The following is a 15212-nucleotide window of genomic DNA, read 5'->3' on the forward strand; positions in this document are numbered from 1 at the left end:
CCATAGTTGCTTTCTCCTCAAGTCTTTAGGACATCAGACAGGAGCTTCCAAATTCTGTGGATAACACTTAACCTGATGAGCATTACAAAATGTGAAATTAGTGAAAAAGAACAAGGTGTTATCTTGTGATAGGAAAAGAGAGCAAGAGATGAGTTAGAACAAAACAAAATGAAAACAGCAAAGGGAGAAATTATCTGTTAATAACTAGCTAACATAGCAGACAAATTCACGCTCTTTTGGCCAGGCTTTTCTGGAACAACTTGGACATGTTAATGAGTAGTCATATTTGAAAGCCATCACATAAGACTTTTAAAAATTAAAAGCTGTAACCAGTTTTACTTCCTCTAAACTCTAAACTTAGGCCAAGTGTTAAATACACCATAACCATAAGGTAAACTGGGAAGGAACTGAGCACTAGAACTTTTCACATGAAGATGAAACAGAGGCTTAAAAAAAGATGAAACAGATGGAAAGGGAACAATTCTTTAAAGAAGTTGTTGCAGCTTCTGTTAGGTAGTGTTCGCCTTGGACATCAGAGAGAGACTCCTGAGGTGCTACCTGCTTTTGTCTCTGTCTTCATTTTCAGATTCATGAGACTGTACTGGCTAATCACAGACAACACTTACCGATGGCTGCTGCAGGCCAAGCCTTTTTCTAAGCCTTTTACATGGATTAATGACTCAGTATCACATCCTCATGAGGTAAGTGGCATTATTATCCACCCAACATTTCGGATGAGAAAACCAACATGCCGCCAAGTTGAGGGACTTACCACACAACACATAGCCAGCAGGTTATGGAGCTGGAACTTGAGTCTGACTTCAAGGCCCAACTTTTTAAGCACTACGTTATACCAATAAAAGTTGTAAATGAAGTTGCCAGGAACTGAGGAACCAGAGCTGGTTTGCTGGGAGCTTTTTGTGGATGCTGAAACAAAACAATCCATACTCGTTTCTATCTCGAAGAAGTAAAATTCTACCAGGGCCTAGTGACATCCCATTTTCATTCCTCTGCATACTCCTGTTGCCAATATGTGTTCCTTCTTTCCATCTACCTTGAATCTGGCTTCACACCACTTTATGTGCATATTCATATAAACTCTAGCTTTCATTCAGTTAGCCATTTTAAGTCCTTAAGCTGGAAGTATCATATTTCTTTAAAAATTAAAACAGTGCTTTCCAAAATGAGGTAGAAATGCATAATGTAAAAAATCTTGCCTAAATATCTGTAGTGACAGGATTTTATGCTCTGCCATCAAATGAGAGCCCAACTCAAATGAGGTTTGTCCAGGTATCAGACAGTTTGACCCAGCCTGCATCAATTTATTTTCACAATTCCAAATTGTCTCATTATTGGGCTGAAATAATTATCAACTAAGAGACAAGAAGAGTCCAATAGAAGTTTGGAACTCTCACAATCAATACTGGTGGGCGTAAAGTCCCACTGGGAAACAATGAAAAATGTACTTGCTAGATTTCTAACAATAGGTCAGATTATTGCTCTGGCATTTCAGAAGCAGAGGCTTCTGAATTGTGCATTGCCATATATGCTGTTCTTTCTGTAGGCGGTTGTTTTTGTTCCTCTGTTTTCTCAACATTCTTTGGGAAGAAGAGTAGGAATTAACATCAACAGCTCACAGCTTATGTTTTGACTTCCTTCTTCTAAGTAAGCTTCTTCATTAACAATAATTAAAATGAATGTGCCACCTTCTCACTCAGCCAAGGATTTCTGTTTGGTCCAACTACATAGAAATGCAAGATATCAAGAAGAGATAGAATTGGGGAAATTAAATAGCCTTCTGAATTAGTCAAAAATACCTAACAGATAAGGTTAAATAAACCTCGGCATAGAGAGTGTTAGAATGTGACTGTCTGTCACGTGAATATGAAATACAGAGCTTTTGGGAGTTAATCCTTGTCTCCTTCAGAAATATCCTTAGGCCAAAAGGAAATGGACCAGTGAGGCAATAAATGGCTTGAAAGAATTTTTACTTTTTCTTTAGGCAATGGGGAATCACTGAAGGATTTTAAATAGGGAATTTTGGTCATAAGTTAATTTTGGAAAATCTTCTTTCATAGAAGATGAATTGGAGAAAGCTGAGGCTAATAAACAGAAGAGCAAGGGAGGATGTGGTGATATTGGTCTGGTGGTTCTCAGTGGGAGACAGTTTTCCCCTACTGGGGATGGTTACCCACATCAAGAGATATTTTGGTTTTTCATGACTAGGGAGAAGGGATGCTTCTACCAGTATCCATTTGGTAGAGGCCAGGGATGTATCTAAAAATACTACCATGCCTAGTACAGCCTGCCATTACCAGGAATTATTCAGCTCAATTTGTCAGTAGTGCCAAGTTGAGAAATCCTTTAGTCGATGCAAATGATAATGAGAGGCTAACCCAAAGTTGTAAAAAGTAGGAACAAATATTTTTAGGATATACAGTCAAGCAAACTCAAGAAGTGATCAGTGAGAGAATGTGGTCAGTAAGAGAAACTATGTGGTCTTATTATGGATATTAGGCATGGATATTGGAAGATTCTTGGGTCAATGTTACCTACGTGCAAAGAAGGAAGTGAGTGTGGAAAGAAGGAATTTCAGTAAAAAAAATGATAGGTTGAGAACAGGACATTAAATTGCAGGTGACAGAGACATTTTATCTGCTTCACATTAAATTGTATAAGTCTGAAAATGAGAATAAAAGCCTATTTTGAAGATACAGATTAGGAAGATATCAACAGATAGCACTTATAATTAGGGGAATAGATAAGATGCCAAAGAGAAAGGATGTGGGAATGGAAAAATAAGTAATGTTGAGGGAGGGCAAATGAGCAGGCATGGTTAGAGACTGAGAAATCATGTTTGGCAATAAGGAAGGAGAACATATTCTGTTAGTACATCTCTGCTAGCCATCAGTAGCCCCAACTTTGAGCATCTCTGGCCTCCCTAAGTTCTTTTATTCTTAATAATTATTAACCACACAGGAATTCTCTTTATGTGAAGAGGGAAAACAGAGGAATGCCAAATTGCTATTAGATAGGCATTTTAAAATAAACAAAAAGATAGATATTCAAGAGAAATGAATATGAACATCCTTTGATAAATGAAAACACTTGCTACAAAAACTTCAGCAACAATTTCTAGCTGCCAGTAACAATTGTTTGATTAATTATAACCTATAATAAAGACTTGATAAAGTTTCATAATTGAATGTTAGGTTTTAATATATTTTTTATGTCCTGTTTTTAGGAATGCTAACTTACTCTGTTTAAGAGAAATCTTCATAAAATTAATTTTCCAGTTACTTTAGTCAGGAAGTAATTAAGGATATGACAACATACCTTGAATTAACATATCTTGAAATAATAAATATCATGGTAGAAGATTGATCTCAGCCAGTAAGAAATAAATACAAGTTGTGTTTATCTTCTGTCACAGATGCTACTCTCTATTTCTTAGTAACATCTATCTTACCAAAATTTATTTTCTAACAAGTTATACAGTGATACTTATTAACCATAAATAGATTAGCATTGCTACATATAACTCAGATAAAAGGGAATTAGCAACAAATTTGTTATTTCAGGTATCACACCCTAGCACATACTTTGTGTGCCCACCTTTACTTTTAAATTCTAAAATGTGAGTTTAAATATATGAGTTAGCTCTTCATTTATGTTCACGATAAATCCATGATTTCTGTCACTCATGCATTTATTTTTATGTTTTTAATTTTTTTTCTCCTGATAATGGGTCCTGTTCTCTTTGCCTTCTTAGTGATTTGTATTGGATGCTAGACATTGTAATATTACATTACTGCCTGTCTAGAGTGTCTTGCTTTCTTTCAAAGAATATTGACATTTATTTAGCAGGTACTGAAGTAATTTTGGATCCGCTTGATATTTTTGAGGAAGAAATGCTGACACTGTTTCGTTGTTTGAGGCCTGTTTTTACTGTGTGGTCGTTGTTCCATTGTAGCTTTACTCTAGGGCCTCTTTACTCCTGCTGCTGAAACATTACTCTTCAGGAGTCTATACCAGATCCTCTGAGTATTCAACAAGATGCCTCCAATCTGCCTTGTTATAACTTGTGTATTCCCAAGACTTATGTTGGCTCTGCTAATTATACATGCTTGGTGGTCCTTTGCCAACCAGATCAGTTTTGGTTCCATGGCTGTGTAGATTAATATTCAGCTTTAGACTCATTGTGAATCCTACAAAGATTACTGGTACTACTTCTCTGTGTAGATCTCTTCCCTTTTACTAGTCTGTCCCACAAATTCCAGCCACCTTAACCTCCCTAAGCTCTGAGTTCTGTCATCTCATTTTAGCAAGACTGGTGTGCTCTGCTTTGAGAGCCCCTTCTTGGGTCATGATCCACAATATGCCTCTAGGCAGAAGACTGGGGAAATCATGGTGCCCATCCTGTTCATTTTCTTTTGTCATAGATAACAGCCCTGGGCTGCCTGTTTCCAATGTCTGAAAACAGCCTTTCCTATATTTTATGTAGTTTTCTACTTGTTTGTGGTAGGAGGGCATGTCTAGGACCAGTTACTCTCACAATGAGAAACTGAATTCAGAATTGCTTTTTGAGAACTTATTTTTGAACAGAAATTTTAAAAAAAAGTAAAACTGCTATTTTTGGATACCAGTGGTAAATAATAGCTACAAAAATATCAGTTTAGGGACGCCTGGGTGGCTCAGTTGGTTGGGCAGCTGCCTTTGGCTCAGGTCATGGTCCCAGCGTCCTGGGATCGAGTCCCACATCGGGCTCCTTGCTTAGCAGGGAGCCTGCTTCTCCCTCTGCCTCTGCCTGCCATTCTGTCTGCCTGTGCTTGCTTTCTCCCCCTCTCTCTCTCTGATAAATAGATAAAATCTTTAGAAAAAAAAAAAAAGAAAAATATCAGTTTAAATATGAGTTAATATGGCTTTGGGAATGATCCTGTGAAAAATAAAATGTACAGTGACAATGTTCAGCATTACCTGTGTCACTACAAATTTCAAAATAATGAAATACTCTGGTGACGGGAAGAAATGATAGCATTAATTAGTTTTCACTGTAAATAATGTCCTGTTTGTTCTCACTTTCTTTCTCCCCCTCTTATGGTATTTTCAAGAATACATGTTATATAATTATCTATTGCTTTATAAGTAGATTGGGGAGGGGTATGGAAGAAACATTTGAACCCTGGCTACACATTAGAATCACCTGTAGATCTTTTAATATATACTTATATCCTGACCTCTCCTGACCTGGGGTAACATTCAGGTATGGGGAGATATCTATCTATCTATATATATATGTATATATAAATATTTTTTATATCTGTCTATACTTTAATCTCCAGGTGATTCTAAAAATCACGTAGTCTTGAGAGCTACTCAAATTGTGTTCCATGGAACAATAAAACCAACATCAACTGGGAGGCTTTTCAAAATGCAGAATCTCGGACCCGGCCCCAAAGCTACTGAATCAGAATCTATATTTTAACACTATCCTCAGATGACTCATGTGCATATTTAAGTTTTAGAACATTCTTTAGTTGACAAAGGTATATTTATTGCCTTCAAGGAATTCAAAATGTAAATGGTGGAGCATTTAGACCTGTGATAATCCCAAATTAGGCCTAACGTCAGAATCAAGTGGTCTTTTTTTTAAAAAATGCAGATTCCTAGGCTCCCACCTAACCCTGGTCCATGAACAACTCTAGGCATGAAGCATAAACCTTAGGCATCTGTATGCTTATTATATGTTCCAAATTGTTCTAAAAATTAGAGAAGTTTGGGAAATAAAGTAAAATAAGAACTCAATCTTTCAATATTTTACCTCTACTAAAAGTCCTAACCTGGCAAAGAAAGAAGGGTTGTCATTAAAGTTATAATAATGGTAGATACATATATATTTTTTAAACACAGAAATTGAGTATTGTGACAAAAATGATTTGATATAAATTTCACATTTTTTTGTTAAAATAAGTTTTATATACTTTGGATATTTTTGCTATAGCTACAACGAGGAAAAATATATGTACCTGGCCATTTAAGGGTGCTGTCAGCTAAGAATTTTAGGCCATTTCTGTGCAGCACAGGGGCAGCCTGATCGAGGCTGGAGGGAAATGGCAGTCTGACAGGAAACTGGAAGAAAATTGACAGACATGGCGAGTGTGAGGAATGGCCTAATGCTGAATAGGCTGTTTTGTAACAGAAAAAAGAGAACATTTCAAAACTAGTTAAGTTAGTTATGAGACTTTAACTAGGTCAAAAACTTACGAGTATTTGTGAATACTTTTTAACACTGTAGAGACTGTCAAAAATTTACCCCATGGTTAAACCTTGGGTGTTTGAATCATGGAGTCTGAGGAAATTCCTGACTGAAGAGATGGAGATGAATGAAAGCACAGCAATGCGGGCAAACTTTTCTCTATATAAATGTAAGTTCTTAGGAAAGTTGTTAACATTTCTTGTTAAACCATAGATTTATAAATGTCTGGAAGTCATGAGAAGTCCGCTTTGTTATGTTTCCAGATTCATTGTGTCTAGACACAAAACTTGAGATTAGAGCTAAGGAGACGGGGTAGCGAGTCCCAGGAAAGTCACCTACTTACTATGTGCCACTTTTCAGATGACTTAACATTTCTGATAATCTCCTCATCTCTAAATGGAAATAATAGTATCTCTTCTTAGGACAACTTTATGTCTGATATCTTCTCACACTTGTGGACAAAAATCTGAGGATATGGTAAGATCAATAGCTAGAATCTCAAAATAAATGTAAATCCCTAGCAGTTTGATGGAGATACTCATCACAGGCAAATATTACTGCATTGGTTCCTAAAGCATAAAAGATTAGATACTATAATATGGTGATATAATGCTCAAGTTAAGCCACAAGCACATTAAACCCCTGACACTTGATGAATTGTGTAAGACATACAATTTTGGATACATTATGGTTATGTACAAGAGTCAAGTTAGTACTCATTTGGAGTTTTAAGCTGCTAAGCTCTTTGTAGATTTTTTTCCACAGTAGCATACTTTGTTCGATATTAATTCATTCCCTCCATCGTTAGGATAACAGATGATTTCTGAGACCATGCTACATGTCAGATACTATCTAAGATGTGAAAGATGCACTGGTCAGAAGGATATGTAGATGGGGAGAACAAGCAGCAAATGAACAAATAATATAATGCAATATGATGTTGTATAATAATGACATAAAATATCATATTCCACTCTAGATCAAATTACATATTAGAAGAAAATAAATGAAGAAATTAGTAACTATTAGTGCTACCATAGGTAGGCCTGTTCAGGAAGATATTTCTGGGCCAGTAATATTTGAATTTCCCTAATCTGAAGGATGAAAATATGTCAGCCATATTTCCTTCCTTAACACAAGATATGTATTAAGAAAGCATTCTTATTAGAGTAGAAGTCCTGTGAGGTTAGAATATAACCAGGCAGGGTAGAAATGGTATGGGTTGAGGTTGGAAAAATAAGATAAAGACCCAATAATACAGGGCCATGTAGGCTATGGAAATAGTTTGAATTTTTATCTAAAAGCAGTGGGAAGTTTTTTGCTTGGGAGGAAGATAATATTTATAAAGCAGAAGACTGGAAACAACCTAAAGGTCCATAAAGAGACGACTGAGTGAATAACTTATTGTATAGCCACAAAACAGAACACTAGCTAGCTCTGAAAAGGAAGAAGAAACATCTCTACAGTGACTTTAGAATGGTATCTGGCATACACCATAAAGTAAAAAAGTAAGATGGAGAGAAGTATGTGCAGTATGCTATTAGTCATCTTCAAGAAGGGTGAAAAACACATATGTATACACATGCAAATATCCTTTATTGGAAAAGTGAGATAAACCAAAAATTAATATTAAAACATAGGTTACATAGAAGGGGAACAGAAGACTAGCGTGAAATAATTTGGGTTGGAAGTGAGACTTCTCTGAGTGTACCTTATTTTGTAGCTTTGATTTTGGAATCCTGTGAATGTTTCCATAATAATACAACAGAACAAACATAAGCAGAAATAAACTCTAAGAAGTGAAAGCAAAAGAAAACATATAAAGTGAAGTGCATATCAGGGAGCTAAACCACAGCAGCAGGCATTATATCAAGTGATTTTACACTTGATCCTAGCCTAAAGACTGAGAAACCATTATGTCAAGTGATTTTAAGACAGTAATTTGCACATCTCCATTGGCATATAGACTAAAGACAAAAACATTGTAAATATCTTAAGCCACTTCTAGTAATCATATTATTCTCTAACTATGTGTATGTATGTATTTATTTGATAAACAAATCACTTATACAGATACACACACACATACACACACACACACCCCAGGATAAGCAAAAAGTATTTATACTACTATCGTTAGGATCCAAGACTTTCACCATGACAGAAAAGATATGCAAATAGAAGACTAATGAAGACAAATTAATATTGGAATTGAAAATTGAATATGAATTCATGGCATACTTTATTTTCAACCCATTTTTTTTCTTTTATTTTTCTTTATTTTAGAGAAATTAATGTTCCCAAATCATATTTTTTGCAAGCTAATTTCTTATTTTATTAACTCTTTTTTAAAAGTCTTTTAATTTTCATTTTTACATTTACATTTTTTCTATGATTCCATTTGTATTTATTTTTATATATTTTTAAATTTTTATTTCTTTTCAGCATAACAGTATTCATTGTTTTTAACCTATTTTTGATTGAAAAAATTTAAAATATTTTTGAAAACCAATTTTTCCACTTATTTTTAGAAAATTGGGGTTTTCCAGATTTGGGGCAAAATATACAAGAAGAGCATAGAAGACCTTATCATAACAAAAGAGTGAAAACATTGGGTCATGTCATCAAAACTCAGGATCCAATTTGAGATAGTTCAATTGGCCAAAAAAGGGACAATTTGAACAACAGCAGTAATACTAATCACAAGAAATGCATATTTAAAATCATATAAATATGTTAAAATCAATCATTTCATAATAATATCCAGTAAGGAAAAAAAAATCTATTATCTTGAAGGATGCTAAAAAGTCAATCTATTCTAAAAATCTGTAAATAAGGGGAAATTTCCCCAATTTCCCATTTATTCTACATTTCCTATATAAAACCACCTTGATATTAACAGTTAGATAATGAGAGAAAGCTTTTCTATATAGCATTTATTCCAGCAAATAAATGAAAAGTTAATGTAAAATTAAAATATTGGAACCTTTAACCAAAAAAAAAAAAAAAAAAAAGAATGAATTTAGGCCATAGTCATCAGCAATAGCTAAAACTAAGTGAATTATGGGTGGAGAAGATTTTTAAAAATGCATCAGGCTAATGAAACCTAATCTACGGATCACTGTAACATCTCAGGAAGACAGCCAGACGGTATATGACTTTTGATGAATCATACCAGGAACTACAAATACCAACTATGAACTGTTCATGCCACAATATGAACCTAAATTCAACCTAGTCCCAAATCTAACTACCAGGTTTTAGAAAACACATGAATCAGAGAAAAATGTTATAAAGTACCATGTAACAGGATGCATAATCAAAAAATTCAAAATAAGTGGCACTCTACAGCTCAAACAGTTCATTTTGATATATATGTTGAGAAAAAGGAGGATAAAAGAGAATATATAAATTAAAGAGACAAATAATCAAATACATATGCAAAGCTTATTTGGAATCATTAAGTAGTGTTTTAAGATAATAATAGAAATGTGAACATTGAATGGATATTTGATATTGTATGATTGTTTTTGAAAAGGAGTCCTTATTTTTCAGCAGTATATACTGAGGTATTCACAGTTAAAATGATATGATGTCTGCAATTTGCCCGGGAGTATTTTCAGTTTAGGGAGGAGAGTCTTGTAAAACTATGTTGAAAACAATTGGTAATTGATGACTACTGAATCTGGATCATGGACACATGGGGGATTCATCTCTCTACTTTGAATATGTTCCAGAATTATCATAGTTTCACTTAAAAGAAGAAACTAACAGGTATGTGAAGATCTCATTTACATTTAGAAAATGGGGCATAGAGGGAGGCCAGTTAGGAGGTTACTGTAGTCAGACAGGAAAGAAATGATGGTAATTTATAATGAACAGTGGCAGTAAAAATTGAGAACCAAGAGGATCTGATATATTTAGAAGTCAGTAGTACTTCTGATTGATTGGATTGGAAGTTGAAAGAAAGAAGCCATCAAGAATACCTCCCAGGATTTCTGGGTGGATGGGGATGTCTTTTACTGACATAGAGAAGATTGGGAAGTAGGGGATAGCCTCGTGGAAACCCGAGGTCAGGAGTACTCAAGAGTTCTATTTGGAGCATAATAAATCTGAGACATCTATTGCACACCCAGATGAAGATAGAGCAGAGGGGAGTGATAAGTCCTTTGAGGGATACACATTAAAGAACCATCAACGTATAATGTTTAAAGGCGTAGGCCTAGATAAGAGCATCCTTGGAGAGAATAGAAAGAAAGAAAGAAAAGCCTGGTGGAGAGCCCTGAAGGTACAGAGACACTAGATGCCTTGTAGCACAGAAGAAACGAAAGATTTAAGGACTGGGTGGGGTACAGAATGAAAGGCAGAAATGCAGCCCAGTTTTCTTGTTTTAGTTGTTATATTTTCCAACTAATTTATAGATGATATTCTAATAACTGAACCTACTAATAAGCAAATGAAGCCTACTCCTTCAAAACCAACATGCAAAGGCAGCCCACCACACAAGTGTCTATAGTTTGATAGATACATGTAACGATACACATGTAAAGCTCTTGATCACAAATGAAAAAAAAATCAAAACAAAGAAATTTCTTGAAATGTTACTGGGTAATAGTTGGGCTTTGATAATTTAATAGGACAAAACTAGTTCCCATTGGGACGCATGTTTATTTTTATCCAACTTACCTAAAGTCTAAGCCAACAAGTCTAAAGACATTGAGCATTGAGTTTCCCGAATTCAGTGAGAACTGATTAACCCATTTAGAAAGAGCTGAACCTATCTTTACATGTAGCTAATTATGTTCTAATGCATACATTCAGCAATGCCATGAGGCTGTCCATCTGCAAACTGCCAGAAATAAGCTGTCCAAATTCAGAGAACAGTTTATTTTAAGGCTAAAAAATGACACTGATTTAACGATTGCTTTTGCTGATTTGATAAACTGTAAGTTGAAACAATTACATTAATGTAGCACATTGTAATGCCAATAATTTTTCTAAAAAGATAAAAGGAAAAAGTAATTTCCTTTAACTTGTCTGTATTAACAGGATGAGGGGTGAATTAGAAAGTCACTTTTTTTTTTACTACCTTCAAAGTGTTGCACTGCAATAAAGTGGGCGGAAAAGAAAGTGTTAACTGTTAACCTTACCTGGGTGGATGATACCTTCTAGGACAATGTATAAAGGTGAGAAGTTTCAAAGATTGGGAAAGAAAAGCCAAGTTTTGTGTTTTTTGTTTTGTTTTGTTTTTTTCAACCTGGTCTGCCGCAGCTGTCTCTTTACCAAGAGTTGGTAAAAATAGCAAAGGAATAAGAGCACAGTTCAAGAGTTAGTAGGATAGTCAATCTGTCCAAATGACCCACATGGGAGATAAAACTGCACCGAAGACGGGGAAGAATCGTCAGTGAGGAGACCAGGAAACAGAAAGAAGCAAAAGGCCATGAAAGCAAAGCAGAGGAGAACGAATTTTGAGATTTCTGAGCCTTTTCCAAGGGAGCCCTTTGATAGAAGGCCTTGCTTGGTCCCTCAAGGGGATGAGGAGGATCAGATAATAACAGAAAGTTCACGGCCAGCCAGGTTGGACCAATCCATTCTCCTAATGGCCCTCCTTTTCCTTTCCCCCAGGCCCTCGCCTTGAGCACCAGCCCTGTTGTATTTTCCTCATGTTTTCAGTAGGAGAAATAGAGAGATGGTTTCATTCTTTTTCAACCTTTATCAGTCTCAATCTTGACTTCCGTAGAGCACCTTCTATTTGTCACCACCATGAGCAGAAATGAGAAAAGTCTCAAATAGTCTTTTGATAATTCCTACAGTAGTGTATCCTTGCTTAATGGATCTTTATCTCAAAATAAACTTGATTTTTTTTTTTTCATTTTAAATAAAAGTTGCTTGGCCATAGGTAGATCTAACCTGAATCTGTTGGGTTCTTATTTTTAAAGAGTTCTGACGTATTTTCTTTGTTTCTTTTTATAATGTATGCTGAGTGGAAATGGACCAGGGCCAGTCCTAAAATACAGGATTGAACAGCTCTTGGAATTTCAAAGGCAGTACGGTCATAACAAGGTTTCTAATAGGATGAACATAAAATGAGAAAACTTTATTTTTTTATAATTTTTATTCACAGAAAGACTTGTTAAATAAACATAAGCAAATAAAAATAGGGGCTTTTTCTCATTTGAACAAACATTGCAATTTAAAACAACAGAAATTTACCAACTTAATAAAACAACTCACTTGTAAGTCCCCAAAGGGAACTTAATCGACAATAGTTGTTCTTTGAAAAAATTCAGGGGTTACAATAGTTCACAATGCAAAGTAAATGACAGGTCCAAAATACAAAATAGCTTTACTTTGAATTTCCGGGCCTCATCAAGTTTTTCTTGAGATTTAATTACATCTGAATCATTAAACTTAGAATCTTTTTTAAATGGTGAAATTAATGGTAACCCAAGTCCCTGAGTGATAACTGGCAAGAAAACATGCTAAATATTCATAAATCAGAACCACAGCATTTCAAAAAAGAAAAAAAAAATGGAAAATAAAATTTTACTGTTTTTAAGCACATTAGTATTATTGGGTGATGTTTGATGGCTGTGAGAAGGTAACAACAATTCTAGAACTTTCGGCCTTGAAAAGAAGACCCTTGAGTTACCTGGACTGACAAACTAATGCTACAACAATTTTTTTTTTTTTTTTTTAACGAGCCATCATGAACCTCCCATGGAAGCTAGAAACCCATCAGAGTGCAGCTCCACAAACAGCCTGGTGTGGTCAAATTGCCGAGAACCTGGGCAAGGTTTTTAGTTCCCTAATGCTTTCGCTTCCACACAAGGAACTGTAAAAATAGGAGCTCTTGGATGCATTAGAAGAGACCTTTCTCCTCTCACTTAATTTTGCTTCATTCACTGATCCAAGCATTGCCATTTCACTCCCATTGCAGCTTTTCCTCATGTAACACTATTTTTTTTTCAGATGCATCCATCTAAACAGCCCAAATCTGTACAACATTAACATCTCTGAGAAGCAACTCTGAGAGGGTTTTCACCCTGACCTTTCCCTTCCTTTCCTTGACACAATCTCCATCACGGCTTCCTTCTCCAGGTTGTTTTTGATATCACAGGAGAAGATGTTGCTGTGTCAGCCAACAGCATTGCCTTTGGGTTTCTGTTCTCAAGTCTAGAAATCAGTCCTCCTCTAACAATTGATGGAGTGGGAAGCCTGTGAGAATACAGGCTTTAGCCTACTGAAAATCTTTTCTGATTATCGTACTGCACACATATAGAAAGATCAAAATACAGGGTTATGAGCAAAACTGTATGGCTGAAACCCTGCATTTCCCACAAAATTCTAGCTTTCTTTTTCTCCCTTTCTCTTATACATACCCTATTTTACATAGGTAATTTTATAACTCATTAAGAAGAATTTCTCTATCAAATTTTATTTATTCACCTCTCTGCCTACTTGTGATCTCTCTCTCTCTGTGTGTCAAATAAATAAATGAAATCTTTTTTAAAAATTTCATTTATTCAGTAGCACGCAGTAAGAAGAAACTAAGGGGGGGTGGGGGAGCTGGAAACAACCTAAATATCCATCTATGGTGAACTGGGTAAATAAACTGTTACATTTGTACATAAAATACTATGAATTATGAAAATATGATGTGCTTTATTTTCTCTTAAAATAATTATTTTTATTTTACATAAAACAAATAGAAATAAATTAAAGGAGCAGATTAGAATGCACAGTAGGCCACATCTTGGATATAATCATGTGGATGTTGATAAACATCTATAGTCTGGCATGGGAATTAGAAGTATCTAAAAAGATGCATCAGAAAGTATTCAGTTACGTTTGGGAAATAGAGGAAGCATCAGTTATAGGCGGGTTGAGATTTTTTATTTCAATTCTTTCTGTCTGTCTTTAATTTTCTTTGCCTGATTCATATATTACTTGTATTAGACATATACATTTTTAAAAAAAGCTTATCTGATCTTCTGAACATTCTAACTGACATCGAGCTCAACTCATGATTATTGAAAAATGGTGGCACACACAGGATCTAGTGTAGTGTGATGGAAAGAAACTCCAGGACATTAGATTTTAGTGAACATGTCATTTTCTGTCCACGTGTAAACCACTCATCTACCAACACCTCATTTAGCTCATCTGTAAAATGTGAGCAAGTGGCTCCGCTTACTCCACGTTTCATTTAGTACTGGACATTGTAATGAAGTGAAACAACACATGGGAGGTCCTGGGAACCCCGCAGGGTTACTATGGGATAGTAGTACTTTGGGATAGAGATCATGTTCACTGTTGGATCTCACATGAATTGAATCTGACCTTATCCCAAGAGTTTCACATTTGTTCTTACTTGGTATTTTTCAGTGAGAAGCTATATTCCATTAACATTTGAGTAGTAAGAAGAACCATGATCACAATAGTAAATACTTAATACAGAATTGCAAATATTAGGAATAGGTGCATAAACGAGAAGACGTAAGCTTTAGGATATAATTAATAGATACATAACATTGTGATAAATTCACTCATAAATTTTCTGCTTACCTACCTATAATGATGATAATAAACATTATTTACTAAATACAGAGCATGGTCCAAAAACTTAATGATGTTATATTTGTTCCTTACCTCTCAGATCATGTTTTTAGATGATCATTGTTAGTATCACTTTATGATAAAGAAACTAAAACTAAATGATGTTAATTAACTGAAGTCTGATTTTGACTCACATCTATCTAAATTTAAAGCCTGATCTTTCCCCCTCCTAAACTATCAGGCAGTGTATTAGCTCAACCAAATTTTCAACCCAAATCAATTATCTCCAATTCATATTATCTGTAAGCAGTGCCACAAACTATAATGCTTAAGCATGCTGATCTATTTTCAATGGGATTATAAACTGGTACCACATTTATGGAAATCAATTTGGTAG

The 15212-nt window shown here is 35.1% G+C and overlaps 1 protein-coding gene across 2 annotated transcripts in view; it reads left to right on the plus strand.

Annotated features, from left to right (window-relative positions):
- The first annotated feature begins 375 nt into the window (after nt 1–375).
- The window catches only part of ALDH1A1 (aldehyde dehydrogenase 1 family member A1), a 392715-nt gene continuing 377878 nt past the window's right edge, over nt 376–15212 (plus strand). For both annotated transcript variants that reach the window (XM_044265890.1, XM_044265891.1), the window contains exon 1: nt 376–701. The gene's annotated coding sequence lies outside the window, so the exon portion shown is untranslated. The remainder of the gene's footprint in view (nt 702–15212) is intronic.

The sequence above is a fragment of the Neovison vison genome, chromosome 9 (assembly GCF_020171115.1).
Source record: "Neovison vison isolate M4711 chromosome 9, ASM_NN_V1, whole genome shotgun sequence".
Taxonomy (NCBI): domain Eukaryota; kingdom Metazoa; phylum Chordata; class Mammalia; order Carnivora; family Mustelidae; genus Neogale; species Neogale vison.